Below are 6,548 nucleotides of genomic sequence, written 5' to 3'. Positions count from 1 at the left end.
TCCTGAACCCACCACACCTCCTGAAATCTAAGACATGCAGTTTCACAGGGACCACAGATTTTGCTGCAAAAGGTAACAGATTAGATCTAGACCTTTGTAACTGTTAGAAAAAGCATAAACTGAACTGTATTTGTTTTTCTATCATTAATATTAGTAACTACATTTTCAAATAGGTTGTGTTGGTTTTGATAAGTAAAAATATGGCACCATATAACAATTTACGTTCTCAGCACACTTTCCACTGTACTGGGTCTTCCTAAAACTGCCTACGTGTAACTGGAGGAATAAGTTAAACCTGGACAAGTACCCACCTCCCCCATCCTCTTGGCCCTGTCAGTAGAGGACATAAAGAGAATGAAAACACGAAACTGAGCCTTTTGTTTTTTGTTTTTTTGACACAGAGTCTGGCTCTGTCGCCCAGGCTGGAGTGCAATGGCACAATCTCGGCTCACTGCAACCTCCGCCTGCCAGGTTCAAGCAATTCTCCTGCCTCAGCCTCCCAAGTAGCTGGGACTACAGGTACACATCACCATGCCCGGCTAATGTTTTGTATTTTTAGTAGATGGGGTTTCACCATGCTGGCCAGGCTGGTCTCGAACTCCTGACCTGGTAATCTGCCTGCCTCGGCCTCCCAAAGTGCTGGGATTACAGGCATAAGCTACCGCGACAGGCCTAAACTAAGCCTTTACAAGAAGTAAGTAATCTCAAAGTTTTTACGATCTTTGATAGCTAAGAGAGGTCATCAAGAGCTATATGGCTCAGCAATGGGCCTCTTTCTTACTGTTGGTAAGTCTAAATAGGGATGATATGAAAGCTAATAATGAATGAAAGCACATTGTTGATGAAAATATTCATCAAAACACACCATAATTAAGTTAAAGTTAAAATGCACAAAAATAGCCATGGTAAACCACAACCTACTCAGGACAATGTTGAAAATGAACTGCTGTTTATAGGAAGAACATTTGAGAACTCCAACAGCCAGCTGTGCGTGAGCATGCAGAGGAAGAGCCTCACAATCCTGAATTTGAGTCTTCAGTAGACTTAAGCAACATATTTATCTTAGCTTATGAATATCAAGTTTGAGAAATTTTGGGGTTTTTTTTTTTGAGAAGCAGTCTCACTTGTCGCCCAGGCTGGAGTGCAGTGGCACAATCTCGGCTCACTGCAAGGTCCGCCTCCCGGGTTCACGCCATTCTCCTGCTTCAGCCTCCAGAGTAGCTGGGACTACAGGTGCCGCCACCACACCCAGCTAATTTTTTTGTATTTTTTTAGTAGAGACAAGGTTTCACCGTGTTAGCCAGGATGGTCTCGATCTCATGACCTCGTGATGTGCCCACCTCGGCCTCCCAAAGTGTTGGGATTACAGGCGTGAGCCACCGTGCCCGGCCTCAAGTTTGAGAAATTTTTAATTGCTCTCTTAGAAAGTTAATAGTATTAGATAGTGGTTAAGAGCAAGGACTCTGGAGCCAGCCTGCTGAGGTTTGAATCCCAACTCTGCCATTTACTAGCTGTGTGTTCTTGAAGCAGATTACCTAACTTCTTTCTCTGTACCTCTGTTTTCCATCCATAAAATGGGGACAATAAATATATCATCTACCACAGGGTTGTTAGGAGGGTTACATATGTTTAATTCATGCTTGTAAATTGCTTAGAGCAGTGTCGTGCCTATAGTACTCTATATGAGTATATAAAAAGTAAGTTCTCCTAATCATAAATAAAATGATAGTCTATGGAATTCTGCACCATTTGCCTTCAATAACCAAGGAAAGATTCATTCCTTGAATTGTAGTTTAAAATTCATTTATAATCCATCAGATGAATACTTATTGCCCAGCACTGGACCTGCGAACACATTTTGAGACTCCGTTTAAAGACATCTAGTCATATTACAAATGAGGAAACTGACAACGATGGCAGGGAAAGAACTAGCCCAGGGTAATAACTCTTAAATTGTAGCAGAGTTAAGAATAGAAGTCAAGTCATGGCTTTCTCTACCAGCCACTTCTCTACCTTGCTAAGGCTGAGATTAAAATATATTTTGTGAGGAATTTGTTATATATAATCTTGGAAACATTTATGCTAATGAAGATTGTATTTACACCAACAATTAAAGTAAATTGTGTGCTTAGTGCACTAGAATCACATGTTATGTGTGAGACTGTGATTCTCAATGTCGTTGATATTGCTTGTTACACAGGCCTTTTACCAATATGGCTTTCTTCCTCTGTGACTAAATTAAGTCACAAGATTAATATTGCCTTCTATTACACATTCAAAAACAATGCCTTTGTAGTCAAATAAACCAAACCTGTTGAAAGAATAATCCTAAGGCAATTTTATTCCTTACTCTAATACTTCAAAAGATATCTTCCTAATGAGTGACTCAACAGTAGTTTAATTGCAATTTTGATTTTCCGCATCAGAATGTCTGCATCATTTGAGCTTCAAATATTAAATTATTAAGAATGTATCCAGCACAACAACTAAACATGAAAGCCAGCTCAGAGGCAATGAAGTATAAAACCAGAAATTCCTTCTTAATTGCTTTGTCAGCTAAAGAAAAGCAAAAATAAGCAAAGAGCACAGCCTCCAGTTTTTTAAGGACATTTTCTGAGAGCCAAGGTTGTGAATTCATTTGCTGAATTTCTAATACTCCAGTAGTCCTTGCAAGAGTCATTTACTGAAAAGCAAAGCAGAGCTTTGGGTGAGACCTCTTAAAAAGAAAAGCTAACACTTTGCAAATATGCCTTTAATTTTTATATTTATCACAGACACAAACCTAGTGAGTTTTCAAAATGTGAGTTGTTAACATTTGCAAGTGTGAAACATCAAATGGCAAACTCATCAATTCAAGTATTTTTACAATTTCATAACAGGCCACTGTTATGTTTGGACTACAGTCCTATCAGTTTGTTACAACCATTACTGCCTTCCAGGAAGCAGTGATTGAGATTTGTCCAGAGGTGTGAATTGCATAAATAATACATTTTCTTCTGTGGGTTTAGTTGACCTCAGTATTTGACACTTACTAGAGTAATAAACCATTATGGTTCATCAAGATAGCAATAGAACACTATGTATTGAATATATTACTTTTGTAAAGAACTACCAGCAAAAAAATGTTAATGCATTATGGTACATTAATAAAATCTTAGATTAACTATGTCAGAACTGGAAGATCCCTTAGAGATTTTTCAGTGAAACCCTCACAGTTGAAAGACAAGGAAATGGTGGTTCAGATCAGTGAGTTAGTCTTGGAACCAGAAGACATCCGAATCCCTGTCCAGTAGTCATCTTAATTTGGGTTTGTGCTTTGTGTTTGTGTGTAAGGTTCAGCAAATGTGTTGCCCATATAGGGTCTACATCAATTTGGTCAATGCCAAGGTTTTCTCTGAAATAAATCGTAATCTAGACAAGGCATTATTGCAAAAAATTCCCATTTTTGTTATTAAAGTGTAGGGATATTAACTCATGTTAGCTCTTCATCCGTGATGTATTCATATTTGTAAGAAAAAGAAAAGTAATCTTGGAGAACTTCCACATTACAGCCATTTCCCACTATTTATAAACATGATTTTTCATATGTTCCTTCTCAAATTTATATGAAACTATTACATACTAAGACATTATAATAGCTATAGAGTCATTTCTATGGTTTTGTAAAGACAATTGTACAAGTTTATTTTAGGCAAACTAAGAAAGTAAGCTAACTAAAAAAAAATTGTCTTGAAAATAGAATTGCACAGCAATGACAGGAGCACTGGTCTTTTTGATGCTTTCATAGAAGCTGACTGCCACAATATATCTTTCTAAACTTTCAAAGGCAGATAATATAATTGTATAATAATAGCCAATCGAATCTTTTCTCTGATTTGGATTCAACATCTATTGTAATCCTTACTGAAAATATTACATGGGCCGGGCTCGGTGGCTAATGCCTATAATCCCAGCACTTTGGGAGGCCAAGGTGAGCAGATCATCTGAGGTCGCGAGTTCAAGACCAGCCTGACCGAGATGGAGGAACCCCCTTTCTACTAAAAATACAAAATTAGCCAGGCATGGTGGCGCATGCCTGTAATCCCAGCTACTTGAGAGGCTGAGGCAGGAGAACTGTTTGAACTGGGGAGGCGGAGGTTGCAGTGAGCCAAGATTGTGCCATTGCACTCCAACCTGGACAACAAAAGTGAAATTCCATCTCTCTCTCTCTCTCTCTCTCCCTCCCTCCCTCCATAAATATAAGTATATATTACATGGTACTCAGTAAACAGAACAGGTTCTTATCCACAACATCTGTTTCCTTCTCTCATTTGCTCAAATGAGGTGCCTCATTGGCCCACTCAACAGATTTTATCTAGACAGAGCGTAGAGGACTGCACTGTGTCAGCTGCCTTAAAGGGGAATAGCAAACTATAAAACAGCTTAGCTATTATGTGCAATTGGCTACTCATCAACAGAGTACCCCATCACTCATATTACCTGAGATCTAGCCACTTTTGTTTTGGTGTCCTCCTGTGGGACAAGCAATATGGGGAGCTGACAATATACTGATCATGCTTTTGCTGTCTATGTAAGTAATACAGTGTCTGAATATATTTGGGCTAATGTTTTATGTTTTTCCAGCTTAATATGTCAGGCAGCTTAACCTAAAGATGAGTGGTAAAGACCCCAAGTTCTATAGCCAGATAATCTGAGTTTACATCCCAACTGCTATGGTTTGAATGTTCATTGCTTCCAAAACTCAACTTGAAAGTTAATTGACATTGTAACAGTATTAAGAGTTGGGACATTGGAAAGGTCATTAGGCCATAGGGACTGTGCCCTTATGGGTGATATTAATGTTATTATAAATGGGCAAGTTTGGCTTCCTCTTTTACACACTTGTCTTTCCACCGGCCACCATGTAATGACCCAGAAAGAAGGCCCTTGCCAGATGCTGTACCTTGACCTTGAACTTCCCATTCTCTAGAACTTTGAGCTAATAAATTTCTGTTCATTATAAATTACCCAGTCTCACTTTTTGAAAGAAGACATACATACAGCCAACAAGCACTAATGCAAATCAAAACCATAATGAGATACCATCTCACACCAGTCAGAATGGCTATTATTAAAAAGTCAAAAAATAACAGATGCTGATGAGGTTGCGGAGAAAAGGGGACACTTATACACTGTTGATAACAGAGGAAATTATTTAAGCCATTGTGGAAAGCATGTGGCAATTCCTCAAAGAGCTGAAAACAGAACTACCATTTGACCCAGCAATCCCATTACTGGGCATATACCCAGAGGAAAATAAATCAGTCTACCGAAAAGACACATTCACTTCACTTGTATTTTCATCACAGTGCTATTCATAATAGCAAAGACATGGAATCCACCTAAATGCCCATCAAGAGTAGACTGGATGAAGAAAATGTGGTACATATACTCCATGGAATACTGTGCAGTCATTAAAAAAAACAAGATCATGTCCTTTGCAGAAACATGGATGGAGCTGGAAGCCATAATCCTCAGCAAACTAATGCAGGAACAGAAAACCAAATACTGTATATTCTCACTTGTAAGTGGGAGCTAAATGGTAAGATCATATGGTCACAAAGATGGGAACAACAGAAACTGGGGCCTACTTGAGGGTGGAGGGTGAGAGAAGAGAGATGAACAGAAAAGAATAACTATTGGGTACTAGGCTTAGTGCCTGGGTGAAGAAATAATCTGTATAATAAATCGCTGTGATATGAATTTACTTATATAACAAACTTCCACATATACCCCAGACCTAACATTAAAAGTTTTAAAAATAAAATAAGATAAATGAATAACCCAGTCTCAGGTATTCTATTATAGCAGCACAAAATGGAGTAAGATATAACCCTCTCAATTTTGAGCTATGTGATTTTGCCCAAGGTACAAATAACCTTTCTGTGCCTTGATTTTCTAATATTATTTATTGTTATCTAAGCCTCGATGATGGTAAAAGAGCAAGTTTACTGTGTCAAATAACCAGTCCAGTAACATCGTAAAACAAGCTACCCGACTTTTTTCATTAGCCATCACATATTAATTTAAGTGACTATTTTTCACTAGCCATTATACACAATATGATGACTTTTAAGAAATGGAACCATGAAACCACCTTATTGTAAGTACTGGAGTAAAGGACATGTGCTCAATGAGTAATATGCACAATAAGCCTTCCAAGAGCTCAGAGGGGAGAGAACCCGCTTTGCCCCCAGGCCACAGGGTGAGTACAGTCTGTATATTTTCCTCATTTAAAACCTAATCAGTTTTAGCAAAGCCATAGTTGTCTTCCCTAACTATTCCAGAAATAGGTCAACCATTCCTTAATAAAGGGAAAGGAAATCAATGATTTCCAGCACCAACATTATGATGGTAAATGATTCTAGAAATGCATCAGTTACCCTTTATAGTGAAAAACATTTTCAGGTACCAACATAATAATGATAAACTCATAAATTATACAGTATAAACACACAATATATGTCATATATTCTTATTCATTATGTGAAATTTACTTTCATTAAAAT

The sequence above is a fragment of the Piliocolobus tephrosceles genome, chromosome 12 (assembly GCF_002776525.5).
Source record: "Piliocolobus tephrosceles isolate RC106 chromosome 12, ASM277652v3, whole genome shotgun sequence".
Classification (NCBI taxonomy): Eukaryota; Metazoa; Chordata; class Mammalia; order Primates; family Cercopithecidae; genus Piliocolobus; species Piliocolobus tephrosceles.
This window is presented reverse-complemented; position numbering follows the sequence as displayed.